This window comes from Triturus cristatus, chromosome 8 (assembly GCF_964204655.1).
Source record: "Triturus cristatus chromosome 8, aTriCri1.1, whole genome shotgun sequence".
In the NCBI taxonomy this organism is placed as follows: Eukaryota; Metazoa; Chordata; class Amphibia; order Caudata; family Salamandridae; genus Triturus; species Triturus cristatus.
This window is the reverse complement of record NC_140591.1, coordinates 574,561,252-574,576,678: the sequence shown is the minus strand read 5'-3', so window position 1 is coordinate 574,576,678 and position 15,427 is coordinate 574,561,252.

Here is a 15,427-nt window from a genome sequence, read left to right as displayed (position 1 = left end):
GATCAGTTGACTGGGGGTGAGTGCTTGCAATGTTCAACACTCCGTCCATCATTTCCTTTGGTTTTTGCTTTGTTCGCCATAAGTTGGCAGGGTATGCTCAGACGTGAGTCCCTTGCTCACTTTGACACTGGATTCAAGCAAGCCTGGCTGAAGACAGCTGAAATGCCAGAAACCGGTCCTAGGAAGCTTGTTTCCGGTCCAGGGAAAACATGGCTTGGCAGTTCGGGCTGGACTGTTCCCATGAGGCCCAGGGTCAGACTGATTTGCATATGGCCATGTCTGAACTGGGGTGGCAGAGTGGGCTAAAGAACGGTGATGGATTAAACCCAGATCAGTTGACTGGGGGTGAGTGCTTGCAATGTTCAACACTCCGTCTATCTTTTCCTTTGCTTTTTGCTTTGTTCGCCATAAGTTGGCAGGGTATGCTCAGACGTGAGTCCCTTGCTCACTTTGCCACTGGATTCAAGCAAGCCTGGCTGAAGACGGCTGAAATGCCAGAAACCGGTCCTAGGAAGCTTGTTTCCGGTCCAGGGAAGACATGGCTTTGCAGTTCGGGCTGGACTGTTCCCATGAGGCACAGGGTCAGACTGATTTGCACATGGCCATGTCTGAACTGGGGTGGCAGAGTGGGCTAAAGAACGGTGATGGATTAAACCCAGATCAGTTGACTGGGGGTGAGTGCTTGCAATGTTCAACACTCCGTCCATCATTTCCTTTGGTTTTTGCTTTGTTCGCCATAAGTTGGCAGGGTATGCTCAGACGTGAGTCCCTTGCTCACTTTGCCACTGGATTCAAGCAAGCCTGGCTGAAGACGGCTGAAATGCCAGAAACCGGTCCTAGGAAGCTTGTTTCCGGTCCAGGGAAGACATGGCTTGGCAGTTTGGGCTGGACTGTTCCCATGAGGCACAGGGTCAGACTGATTTGCATATGGCCATGTCTGAACTGGGGTGGCAGAGTGGGCTAAAGAACGGTGATGGATTAAACCCAGATCAGTTGACTGGGGGTGAGTGCTTGCAATGTTCAACACTCCGTCCATAATTTCCTTTGGTTTTTGCACGTTAACTCAGGCCCCGTCCCCTCCCTTCACCACTGTGTAAACACGCCCTGTGTCCGTTTTTAGTTGGGAGATTAAGTTCATTTGAATCCTGAGGGTCCCTAGGGTCCAACTAGCCCACCAGGTACCTCCAGTTTGTGCCACAGAGCTGCGTTGCAGAGAGGTGTAAAAAGTGGCACGGCCTGGACCACCTCTCTGCAATGCAGCTCAGTGGCGCTTACTGGAAGCACTTGGTGGGCTAGTTAGCCCCCAGGGGCCCTCAGTATTGAAGGAAAATTATATCCCCAATTTAAAACGTGCCATAGTGCGTGTTTGCACACGTCACCTCAGGCCCCGTCCCCTCCCTTCACCACTGTGTAAACGCGCCCTGTGGCTGTTCTAAGTTGAGAGATTAAGTCCCCTTGATTCCTAAGGGTCTCTAGGGTCAAACTAGACCACTAGGTACCTCCAGTAAGCGCCACAGAGCTGCGTTGCAGAGAGGTGTAAAAAGGGGCTTGGCCTCAGAACACCTGTCTGCAGTGCAGCTCCCTGGTGCATACTGGAGATGCCTGTTGGGCTAGTTGGCCCTCAGGGACCCTCAGTATTGAAGAGGAATTAATTCCCCAACTTACAACTTGCCAGGGTCGCGTTTGCAGAGTGCTGCAAGAAGGGGGCGTGGCCTCCGGCACAATGCCAGTCTTTTATTTATTTTAATTTTTTAAGAAGGGGGGCTGTGTGGTTCCCCTTCTTATTCTAATGTATTGGCCCTGATGACCCCATCCCCCAGGGCCTGTCTCCTAATTATATTTTTTTGACCCCAATCCCCAGGGCCGGCCACTGTTTTTTATTATTTTTTAAAAATATATATTTATAGACACACCTAGGACATGCTGGACAAACCGTATGTTCCTATCACCATGACGATTTGCGTGATATTCATTAAAAGGCGACTATGCATACAATGAATCCACGTGGAATGTATTTACACCACTAGTGAAGCTCTGACATGTCTGATGCCCTACCGTGCCTAATCCCGGTAGACACCCTTGTCGTTTATTTATACAAACATGGGTAGCTATTGACGGGCACATTTAATACACATGCACACCAAGCCATTCAAAGGGGATTCGACAAAAATTCGACCAAAACTATGCAGGAAACCCCCCTAACGGTTAATAAAACACACATCCACTGCCGGATGTGTAATACTTTTTATTTTACTCTCTGGAAAGGGGACGAACATCACTTGAGAGTCACAGCGCGCTCCTGGCAAAGCCCAATGCTGTGTTACACCCACCATTGCCTGCTGAGTGCCACACACCTCTGTGTTGTATTCCACTAGCTAGTGCATATGCTATGACACTCTCTAGCCCATGTGCACTGTAACACCACCCCGTGAATATGTCATGCCACACTTGTCTTCGCACGGGTTATATTGCCCAATCTAACGTGCCTTCCTCGATGCCTATGTTATAACGCACAGTGCTATGCCATACATATTACAATCTGGGATCCATATCTTTGTCACAGTGCATATGCAACGTTACACTCCCCAGCACATATTTTATATTACAACTTTAGAGACTAGTTAGGTTACACAACACTGCCCTGTGCATATGTTTGCCAGTGGCCCGGTGGCAGTGGGCTGGCCGGTAAACGCTAGGAGAGCTCGTTACCACTTCCCTGCACTCCGCCCCCGCTGATTACGAGCGGAGGCGCTATTATGTTTGCATTGCATTTTTAAATTGCCACTAACTTTTTTCAAAGTTTGTGCAGGTTCTAACCTAATTCTGCTTTCAGAGGTGGGTTGCTAGCTTGGGTTGGTCGTGTTTGCGGGCTCCCAGCGGCAACGTGCGCCATCTTTGGTTGGGCTGACTTTCCATCCCAGCCCTGCCCCTCCACCACCGCTCCGCCCCTATTTAGGAGCGCGATCCTCTCCCCCTTCGTGTTTGCCAGTGGCCCGGTGGCAGTGGGCTGGCCGGTAAACGCTAGGAGAGCTCGTTACCACTTCCCTGCACTCCGCCCCCGCTGATTACGAGCGGAGGCGCTATTATGTTTGCACTGCATTTTTAAATTGCCACTAACTTTTTTCAAAGTTTGTGCAGGTTCTAACCTAATTCTGCTTTCAGAGGTGGGTTGCTAGCTTGGGTTGGTCGTGTTTGCGGGCCCCCAGCGGCAGCGTGCGCCATCTTTGGTTGGGCTGACTTTCCATCCCAGCCCTGCCCCTCCACCACCGCTCCGCCCCTATTTAGGAGCGCGATCCTCTCCCCCTTCGTGTTTGCCAGTGGCCCGGTGGCAGTGGGCTGGCCGGTAAACGCTAGGAGAGCTCGTTACCACTTCCCTGCACTCCGCCCCCGCTGATTACGAGCGGAGGCGCTATTATGTTTGCACTGCATTTTTAAATTGCCACTAACTTTTTTCAAAGTTTGTGCAGGTTCTAACCTAATTCTGCTTTCAGAGGTGGGTTGCTAGCTTGGGTTGGTCGTGTTTGCGGGCTCCCAGTGGCAGCGTGCGCCATCTTTGGTTGGGCTGACTTTCCATCCCAGCCCTGCCCCTCCACCACCGCTCCGCCCCTATTTAATCGGGCAGTATGTGTCCGCGCATTCCATCTACATCCCCTACAATATCCCCGTGCTCTTGGTCAGATCACTCCATCATTACCTTTTCCCTCGCATTGACCCCGATGGCCAAACCCCAGCTCCCCAAAAACACCTGGGTCAGGAAATGGGGCAAAACCGACATGCCCTCTCTCTGTTCAACCTTGGCCAAAACTAGTCTGTAGTAATAATGAAACTCCAGTCAGGCTTATGAGGAGAGTAGGTTTATTCGTAACGGATCCTTCAGCCTCTATCGCACGTCTCCCAACGTTCTAATGCCAGCTTCAGCCACCAACATTCTAAATATGGGCAAACCCACTAGAAAGGAAAAGGAGGGGGGGGGACAGGGAAGGGAAACCGGGACAGGTTATAACACATCTCCCTGCGGGACAGAGCCATACAATTTTCTTTCCTCAATAAGCAGCAAATAGTACAATAAACTTTTCGTCCCCAAATTACAAATTTGGGGATGTAAGGGCAAGCAAAAGGTACAATAAACATAGTACCCCCATACAACATCCCCCTACAAGCTACAAAATGCAGAACAAGTTCGGCAACCAACTTAAAACCCCATCTTATAACAATTCATCTCCCTGGGTCTCACCCGCCTAAGACGGGAAGCCAATAGCCCCTGAATGGGTTAGGGTCCCATTTTGTAGTCTGATTGCCAACATGGGGGTCTACGTGCTCTGGCACTTTTGGGTTCCTCACTACTGGGCATAGCTCCGCTCAGCTCACTCTCGCATGAAGGCTTGGTACCGACTGTGCTTGGACACCCCGCTATGTTATCCATGCTCCACATGCCCCCATCTTCTAGCATTACAGAATTGCTGTAGACCTTTGTTATCCTCAGCGGTTTGGAAAATGAGGAGACCTTGGACTTAGATAGAGAGGGCCTCTTAACCACCACCCATTGGCCTTCTCTCCACTTTTTTGTAGACACTCCCCATCTACTGTCATACCTGAGTTTGTACTCTTGTTGGTGTTTCTGAGTCTTCTCTGACACATAGTTTCCATCCACCCATACCGGAGATCCACCATTAAGCCAGTTGGGCGTAAGTTTAGAACCGGGGTTCCTACCTTTGAGTGAGACAAACGGTGACACTCCCGAGACCGCATTGGGAGTTGTATGGTATGACCACAGCATCTTCCTAATGGCCTCTTCCACTGGTACCTGAGAGCTCACCGCAAGTTGAATGGTGTCCTTAATCATCCTGTTTGCTCTTTCCACCAGCCCATTGGCCTTGGGACAGTAGAGTGGTGACTTGATATGAGTGATGGACAGTGTGGTCAAAAACTGCTTCATATCTTCAGAAACGAACTGAACCCCATTGTCCGTTATTATGACATCTGGTATGCCCTCATTAGAGAAGGTATCTCTCAGGAACCTTAACAGTGCCGCCGTTGTGATGGAGGGTACCAGTCTCGTTGCAATCCATAGAGAGTGGTAGTCAATCAGAACGAACATGAACCTCTGAGATTGGTTCAGCAGATTTAGGGGACCAATTATATCTAACCCCAATTTCGCCCATGGTATGGCTGGGACTTCCACCGGGATCAGCGGTGACTTGCGAACCATTTTGGTTTTGTCGCTGGAACCACACGCCGTGCAGTTCTTTACTTGCTCCTCCACTCTCGAATCCATACCCGGGAACCAGTAGTGTTGCCGGATTTCGCTTTTGGTCATGCTCCTCCCCGGATGACCTTCATGTGCAATCTGGATTCTTCTTTCATACATGTTCTTAGGGGGGATGATTTTACTTCCTCTACAAATATGTTCACTTATGATGGATAGTTCCTCTCGCACTGGCCTGAATTGGTGGATAGATTCCGGCACCTCAGACTTGTTATTCGGCCATCCTGTGCGAATCATATTCTTCAATGCAACCAGATCGCTGTCCTCCCTTAAGGATTCCTTCCACTCCTCACGACTGATGGCAGAAATCTCCACCAATAGGATTGTCTCCTCCGGTGGATTTTGCATAGGATCACCCCCGCTCACAGGTAGCCGTGAGAGACAGTCCGCAACTCTATTATCACTTCCTGGGACGTATACCATGGAATAGTTGAACCCTTGAAGACTCAGCACCCATTTCGATATTCTCGGAGTAGTACCTTCCAGCCGTTTAGTGGAGAATAATGGTAGTAAGGGTTTGTGATCCGTTCTCAACACAAAAGGGATACCCCACAAGAAATACTTAAAGTGGTTTATGGCCCAGTAACAAGCCAAAGCCTCTTTTTCCACTGTGGAGTAATTCAATTCGGCGTCTCTCAATGTTCTGGACGCAAACGCAATCACAGACTCCTGTCCATCTTTTTTCTGGGTCAGTGCCGCTCCTAGACCCTTCTTGCTAGCGTCTGTGGTAAGCGTGGTCTTGGCATTGGGGTCAAAAGCACCCAGAATAGGGGCATCCACGATTGCCTTCTTGATGAGTGTGAATGCTGTCTGATGTTCTTGATTCCACTCAAACTTGGAACTCTTCTTTAGCAACTCTCTGAGGGGCTGCACATGGTCAGCAAAGTTTTTAACAAACTTGGCCATATACTCCGCTAGGCCCAAGAATGATTTGAGCTCCTCTTTGTTGTTGGGCTCTGGGGCTAACTTGACAGCATCTATCAAACTGGACTTAGGTTTGATTCCTTCACTTGATATGTTGTGACCAAGGTAGACCACGAATTCACTCCAATTTTGCATTTATCCCTCTGAGTGGTGAAACCTGCCTTGCTGAGTCGGGTCAACACTGCTTCTAAATTTTTATTATGCTCTTCAGCAGATGAACCGTGGATCAAGATATCATCTTGGAAACAAAGAACTTTTTCCAAACCTTGGAGAATATGTTGCATGATGCGTTGGAAAACTGCAGCCTCCGACGCCAATCCGAAAGGTAGCCTGGAGAATTGATACGCCCCATGTGGAGTTATGAACGAGGTGAGAGGTTTCGACTCCGGATGGAGAGCAACCTGGTGGTATGCTGAAGATAGGTCCAACACCGAAAAAACTTTTGCCTCGTGGATAGCAGATAGCATTTCATTTATGTTGGGGAGGGGGTGTCTGTCCACCCAAATATTAGAGTTTAAATCCCTGAGGTCCACACATAGACGAATTCCTTTGTTTCCTCCTTTAGCTGCTACTACAATGGGCGCCAACCATTCCGAACTCTAAATTTTCTCTATGATCTTGCACTTCTCCAATCTGTCCAATTCCTTCTTTAGTGGCTCTCTTGTTAAAAGTGGAATGGATCTTGGTTTATGAACTACGGGTTTAGCATTTGTCTTAAGTTTGATTTTGTGAAGGAAACCCTTTAGGAGTCCCACTTCCTCCGTAAACACCTCAGGGAATTTGTTGCATATTTCTCTCCCCACGTTGGATCTGTCGATCAAGTATACTGGTTCGGGTGCGTTAGGGTCTAACTTGATCCCCAAATCCTTTTGGTGTTTCCATCCAAGTAGGTTTGACCCATTCTTCGTGATGTAGACTTTCCCCACCGTGGATCTATCTTTGAAGTCTATGTTCATAAGTAGCATCCCCACCAGTGGTATAGGATCTTGGTTGTACCCCCCAGGTTTGATGTCAGGCGGCAGGAGTTTATATGCCCGCGTACCTGAATTTGCTTGAAAGGTAGTCTCATTTACAAGAGTGTATGGGGAACATGAATCAGCGTACACTTCGTACTTAATACTGTCCAACAAAATTTCACATTTAGGGTATACAGTGCTATTACCTTCTGAAAAGTTGGCTACTTGAAAAACAATATCTTCACTAATGGGTTGTGGCTCTAAATCACTCTCTATCATATGGGTGACACTAGTTTTAGCATTGTGACACACTTTGGAAAAATGACCCCTCTTCTTGCACTTGCTACATACAACACCCCTTGCAGGACAATTCATGCTGTTGGCCATATGGTTGGGATTCCCACACCTGTAACATTTGGGTTTGTTACTCGCTGCAGCGTGTACTTCTGGACCAGCAGCTGGTAGTTTATGCTTGATGTCTTTACTAACTATTTTGTGGACATTGCCCTCTGCACATTGTTTTACCTCAACAGCATCCTTCATTTCTTTCATGCAGTTCGCTGTATGTTCAATGCTTTTAGCGATGTCAATCGCACGTTTCAAATCTGGGGCTTCTGCTAAAAGTCTTTCCTGAATTTTCTTGTTGCTAGTACATCTTACTAACTGATCCCTGATTAGGGACTCGGTTAACGTACCAAATTCACCAGTTGAGGCTAATCCTCTCAAAGCAGCTATGTAATTTATCACTTTCTCACTTTTCCCTTGAATGCGCAAAAAGAATTTGTGACGTTCTAAGACAATATTAATTCTGTCCCCAAATTGTGCCTCCAATTTCATTAACGTTAATTGATACACATCAAGTTGTACATCTCCCTCACCCACTGCTTCCACATTTACATTGTCAACAATAGCATCAGGTAAGTCATCAAAAATTTCTCTCCCTTGTTTGCAAAGATTATGCAGTAAGACATGTTGTTTACGCACCGCAGAAAATCTGTCTCTCCCAATAGCAATAAGGTATGATTCAAATAAGTTTACCCATTTTTTCCATGGAACTGCTGGATCACCCCTCTCATCCAGGAATGGAGGAGGTTGCGACATTGCGAACGCTGACATTTTAATGAGCTAAGGGGAATTGAGAAAGAAAAGAGAACGATTCCAGGAGAGAAAAGGAAATGGAAAGACAGGAAACGGGATGAAGAAAAGAATAACAGCCCCAAAGGAAAAGGATAAGAAAAAGAAATAAGAGCCCCAAGATACAGATAAAAAGAGGTAGGAGACCCTCATGGCAAATTAAGGATGGCCCCTCCTCTCCCCCTCCCACAGAGACGATAATAGACAAGGATAATATATAGGTAAAAACCCGAATTAAGAAGATGAGTCTGTCAATGATTAAAACGAAGCAAACTCTTTCTTGTTCTTGTAGTGAGCCAAAATGTTTATGGCCAGCAGGTTGAGCCCTTGCGGCGAAGAAATGGGGAGCAGTGTCTCCTTAAGGAGCGTCCTCCGTGAGGAAAAGTTACCAGCAAGAAAGGTTATCCGGACCCCAAGGCAGTGTCTCCTTAACGAGTGTCCTCCTTATGAAATGTCACACAAGGACTATCGGACAAGCTTCCAGCAGTCAGAACTTCGTAATAAGGAACTGGAAACTCCCACGCTGACAAGCACCACACAGCCGTATCAGCGCTGAGAGCGCTGACAGGACCACCCCTCGAAAACCCTCAGTACCTCAAGCGAAGAGCCGCTTCAGCGGAGCAAACAATCCAGTATCCTGCAGCTGGAGACCTCGGACACCAGCACCTCGAAGCTCCCGAAATCGCCGTCGGAACAGGCAGCTTAAACAGCACCCTCGCGGAACCAGTGTTCCTGATTCAAATCTCCGAAGCAGCAGGAGAATGCCCAAAGCTGGCCAGACGACGGTGTGTATTTCACGGACATCGAACCCCGGAGGCTAGATGAAGACAGGATCTCAGTGACCGGGAGGCAGAACGGAGAAAGGCAGAACAGAACTGGGGGAAGGGTCCAACCGTCCCCAGCACGGTGAGTACGATCGTCGCCAAATAATTTGTAGTAATAATGAAACTCCAGTCAGGCTTATGAGGAGAGTAGGTTTATTCGTAACGGATCCTTCAGCCTCTATCGCACGTCTCCCAACGTTCTAATGCCAGCTTCAGCCACCAACATTCAAAATATGGGCAAACCCACTAGAAAGGAAAAGGAGGGGGGGGGGACAGGGAAGGGAAACCGGGACAGGTTATAACATAGTCCCGACCTTGCAGGCCTTGTAGCTACTTCCCAACTGGCCGCTATCAACAACTGGCTGACCCTGGCGGGTGACGATTTCACCCCCCTGAGGCGGCTTACAATTAAGCGGGCCCATGCAGCCAATCGATGGTTTACTCCAGACCTAAAAGGAAGGAAATTAGCTGCAAGGAGAGCCGAGCGAGCTTGGAGAAGAACCTATAGCCCCGCGCTAAAGACAACCTATTTGTCTGTTTTAAAAACCTATAAAAAGGGCATTCTCGAGGCCAAAACCGAGTTCTATACGAGCAGGATAATGGCAGCAGAGTCCCACTCGAAGGAAATCTTCTCCACGGTCCATGAACTGGCATTATCCAGCAGAGCTACAGCTACTATTCCCCCCTCTCAGTCCCTCTGTAACTCGCTCAACGAGTTCTTCATTGACAAAGTTGCCAAAATCAAACATAACATCTCCCCGCCTTCCCCTACATTTGTTAATCCCTCCCCGCCCCCCACGGCCCCTAAACTAAACTTCATTCCGCTGTTAACCAATGACACACTTCCCCCGCTGCTTCATCGGGTTAAATCGGGCTCCCCCCTGGATTTTGCCCCAGCCCATATTCTCAGGGAAATTTACCTAGCTTGCCCTACCCACCCTTGACTCTCCTCAATGATTCACTAAGGAAAGGAATTGTCCCCAGTTTACACAAATCAGCAGTTGTTATACCCATCATAAAAAAACCTGACACCGATTCATCCTCCCCCTCCAACTACCGCCCCATCTCCCTTCTGCCTTATCTAGCAAAAGTCCTTGAAACCCACGTCACGACTACCTTAAGCACCCATGTAGAGACTAATCATTGCCTCTCCCCTTGTCAAGCTGGCTTTCGCCCCCTGCACTCCACGGAGAAGGTGGTGATCTCGGTTATGGATGAGCTGCGTGAAGGTATTGACATCAACCTTCCGCAAGCCCTGATCCTATTGGACCTGTCCGCCGCCTTTGACACGGTGGACCACCCCATCCCCCTTAACCGTGTCAGGGCAGCGGGCATAGAAGGCTTGGCCTTCTCATGGATTGAGTCCTTCCTAGCAGGGAGGGCTCAAGCGGTCCATCTGGCCGATTTCACCGTGGCCTCCTGTAAGGTGGAGTGCGGGGTTCCTCAGGGCTCATCACTCTCCCCTCTTTTATTTAACTTATACATTTACCCCCTCATTTTTTCGTCACAACAGCTGGAGGTCACGGTGTTTAATTACGCCGATGACCTCCAGCTAATCTTCAACCTTTCCCATTCTTCCTCATCTGCTCTTAACGTCCAGACAGTTATGACATTCATTCAGGATTGGATGAACTGCAACCACCTCAAACTCAATCCGGACAAGACCGAGTTGGTCTTGACCGGAGGTGGTTGCAGTCCGTGGTCTCCTTCCTGCTGGCCTCTGTCACTTGGTGTCCCCCCTCTTCCCGTACCTAAAGTCAAAACTCTTGGGATTCTCCTGAACTCACAACTTTCTGTCCACTCACAAGTTGGTTCAGTGGTTTCCTCTTGCTTTTTTCCCTCAGAACAATTAGGAAAGTCTCCCGTTTCTTTTCTTTTTCTGCTTTAAAGATCATTGTGTTGGCCATGGTACTATCGCGCATTGACTATGGCAACATTATCTATAATGGGGCTCCTGCTTATGCGATTCACCACTTACAGTTGATACAGAATCAGGCTGCCCGCCTGATTCATGGCCTACCTAGATATCATCGGGCCACTCCACTGCTCAAAGCACTGCACTGGCTTCCGGTGAGAGAGCGCGCCCTTTTTAAACTTGGCTGCCTCACCTTTCAGGCTCGGTCGGGCACCGCCCCTGAGTTCATATGCTCCGCTATTAAGCCCTACCTCCCTGGCCGAGAACTTCGCTCCACCCATATGGCTCTCTTGGCCACTCCCCGCTTCAAGAAACAGAAGTCTGGTGGAGCGAAGTTCGCTGTTCTTGCTCCAGCTTTTTGGAATTCCTTCCCTGCTGCCCTTCGCACATCGCTCTCCTATGTACAGTTTCGGAAGGATCTCAAAACCTTCCTATTTGCGCGAGCTTACACTGCCTAGCCTTCCGCTGCTGACGACCACTGCATCACATAAAGCGCCATGAAACCGTTTGGTAAAAGTGCGCTTAATAAATGCTTTTAAATTCAAATTCAAATTCAAATTACACTCCAAGGCGCATATCGCATAGCACGCGCTAGTGCCTGTGCTATCGCGCGCTCTCCAATGAATCTGTCATTGCGCACAATGTATTGCATATCATATTTCACGCCCGGTTCATCTTATATCACACTTTTTGGTGCATAGTTTATACCATACACTATATCTAGTTTTCATTTTCAATCGTGCTCTCAGGACTATGTTCTATATAACACTGTGTTCACCTACCCTTTTCACGGGCATTACATTTTGCGATAGGGGGTGGAGGGTCAGGGGGTGTTTCTGCCAAGTGAGCCCAGAGTCACAGTCACAAACGTCCTCTTCTTCCTGAATAAAAGTGAGATTATGCTGCATACTTGTTCATATTTTAAGTAGTACGCACAGACACATGTTTTAAAAACAATAAAGTTCCTAATACCCGCCTTCTCTGAACAGTTAGCTTGCTGCCCCATCCCCCTCCTCCCTATCCTCTGTTGTGTGAATCCATGGACTAGCCTCCTCCTTCCTGCCATGCATGGTCTGATGTGCTGCCACTGCCCTCAATTTAGTATGATGTACCAGTCCACTCCTCCTGCCCTCCATTGCCCAATTCTATGCCCCATCATTGACCTCCTGCTTAAATTCTGTGCTTAGCTTGCTGCCCCTATTCTCCTTCCCCCTGCCCTCCGATGTATTTGTGTATGCCCCTGCTCCATCCTTTTTGCCCACCATGTTCCATGGACCTGCCACTCCTATCTACTCTGAGTGTTCCGTTGAGCTGCCACTCCCCTCCCACCTACCTAGCATTGTCAGATGACTGTAACCTGTCCCTGCCACCTCCACCCTGCCTGTCCACATGCCATGCCTCTATCCTCTTCCTCCTGTCCTACATGGTCCATTGTACTGCCACACCCTTCTGCCCTCCCTGGTCTGTTGTGCTGCAACTGCTCCTCCTGCCTGCCCCGTGCGGTCTGTTGTGAGGCCCCTTCCCCTGAACTTTGTTGTCTGTGCACAGGTCCTGACCCTCCCTTCTATCCTCCATCGTCCTTTGTGCATGCCCCTGCACCCTCCTTCTTGCCCATCATAGCCATTGTGCTACCACTAACCCTCCCACTTCCCATGCATGGTCTTCTGTGCTGCCATGGCCCCTCCCACCTTCCCTGTGTGGTCAGTTAGCTGCCCCTGAACCCCTACCACCTTCCCTCCATGGTCTGTGTGTATGCCATCACAGTCTCACTGTTGCTCTTCATGGTGTGTCTTGCTTCTAGTGCCTATCCTGCCTGACCTCCATGGCTATCTTGCTGCTCCTGCCCTGCTCCCTTGCCCCCAGCCCTCTGTTTACATGTGCAGACCCTTACTCCCTCCCTCCTGGCTTGTCTGTTCCATTGTAATGCCCCTGATCCATCCCTCCTGCCCTTTTTGGTCTGTTATGCTGCAGCTTTCTCTCCTGCCTTTCCATTATGGTCCTGCCTCTTGCCCCTCTGTTCTCTGTTGTCCATGTGCATGGGCTTGTCCCCTCCCTCTTGATTTCTATGGATTGTTGTGCTGCACTCCCGTCCCGCATGCCCTGTGTGGTGTATTGTGCTGCTGCAAACCCTGATGCCTGCCCTGCAGGGTCAGTTTGGTGCACCTCTCCATGTCCCTCCTGTCCTCTGTTATCCAAGTCCATGTCCCTACCCCATTTCCTTCCATGATCCAATGTACCATACTTGCGAACATTTTGAACTTGGTAAGAGGGAGATTTTGAAAAAAAACTGGGGTATTGATTTTCCCCTTTGAGTTACATTGAAAAAGAGGAGATTGTAGACAGGAGACAGATAAAATAAAGCCCATTTGAGCTTAAAAACATTGGACGTTTCCTGGCTGAGTGTGGTTAAATTGTTGCCTTTGCACCCTCCTACCTGCCTTCAATTTTCAGAGTCCGTGCCCCTGGCCTCTGCCTCTCAACAGTATCCTAATGAACAACTAGATTGCTAACATTCTATATTTATTACAAAAGTGTGGAACGCCTGACGTCATCTTGATGTAATCAAAACTGTAATACCTAGAGCATTTCCTTTAGAAATTACATATATGAGAGGATCTTATTGGCATCAAAATTATGGTTAGTGCTCTAAAAGACTAAAATAAGGACATATTTTCTGAGTTTTCAAATAGCGAGAAAGCACTTTTAAATTATTTGTTACCTTTATGTTTTTTTATCCAGTTGACCACTTGATTAAATGTTGCACTTAGGGAGAGGATGTGGTGTTACTTCCAGAACAGCAGACTTTGCAACTGGGGAACCAGGTTGGAGTTTCTGCTTCAGCTCGACATTCTGTGATTCTGGTCAAATCACTTAGTCTCCCCATGTCTACAACCAAAATGAATTTGTTCTTGTGTGATGTAACCAATGCTCATGTAAAGCACTCCAATGCCTGACAAGTCTGCACTATATAACACTGCAAAAACACAAAATAATAAGTGTTTTGCACACTTCTGTCATTGGGCTATATTTGGGCTACATCTGGGTGATTTTGGGCTACATTTGGGCTCTTTTGTCTCCGGTGGCCATCTTGGGAGATTTATTTGTTATGAAGTTTCCTAATTTCCTCATGTACTGCAGTCTCCTCAGTAGGAAATGCTTTCAGTTTTTACTTTGATTCCATCATGAAGGTATTCAGACATGTCACACATTTGCCATAAATTCTGAATGTTAGCACTCTAGTTGCTCATTAGATCACTGTAGTAAAACTACTGTTCACCATGGAAGTCTGCTCCTGGTATTAAAAGTGCATGTTTCAGTCTGCATGTCAGAATTTTTTAATGAAATAGAAGAGGATTTGAGAAGTCACTCAAAATGTGCCCTCATTTTCTTTCTTCAGCATTAATCATAATTTCTATGGCAAAATGAACCCCCTCATTGTGTTCCTTTTTAAATTAAATGTTTTAAGTGTTACCAGTTTATTCCAATCAAGATGGCTTCAGGTGTGCCATACTTTTGTCAAAATGAAGACAGTAAGCGCTCTAGTTGTTTTAAAGAACACTCTGGGACATTGGGCTATACTTGGGCTACATCTGGGTGATATTTGGGCTACATTTGGGCTCTTTTGTCTCTGGTGGCCATCTTGGCAGACTTATTTGTTATGAAGTTTCCTAATTTCCTCATTTACTGCAGTCTCCTCAGTAGGAAATACTTTCAGTTTTTTACTTTGATTCCAAAGGCATTCAGATGTGTCCCACATTTGCCATAAATTCAGAATGTTAGCACTCTTTTTGCTCATTAGATCACTGTAGTAAAGCTACTGCTCACCAGGGAAAACTGCTGCTGGTATTGAAAGTGCATGTTTCAGTCTGCATGTCAGAATTTTTTAATGAAATAGAAGAGGATTTGAGAAGTCACTCAAAATGTGCCCTAATTTTTCTTTCTGCAGCACTAATCATACTTTTTATGGAAAAATGAACCCCCTCATTTTGTTCCTTTTTAAATTAAATGTTTTAAGAGTTACCACTTTAATCCAAGCAAGATGGCTTCAGGTGTGCCATACGTTTATCATATGTAGGACTGTTAGCGCTCTAGTTGTTCTTTGGAACACTCTGGGAAGCTGCAGTAGAACACAAAGGATTCGACTGACAGTCTCTGCTCTGTTGGATGTACATGTTTTACTGAGAATGACAGACTTCATTCTCACATGACTGAGAAAGATAATGTGAATTTACAGAAAATAAGCTCTCAGTTTAGCTTATAGATCACCTTCCAAACCTCTGTGGGAAAAGCATGAGAAAATATTTTTCTCTCAATCATGATATCCCAGCAGAAGGCTTTTTCACATGGTGAAATCACCTTAGAACATACCACAATTCCTAAAATGAGTATGGTACCATCAACAAATGAT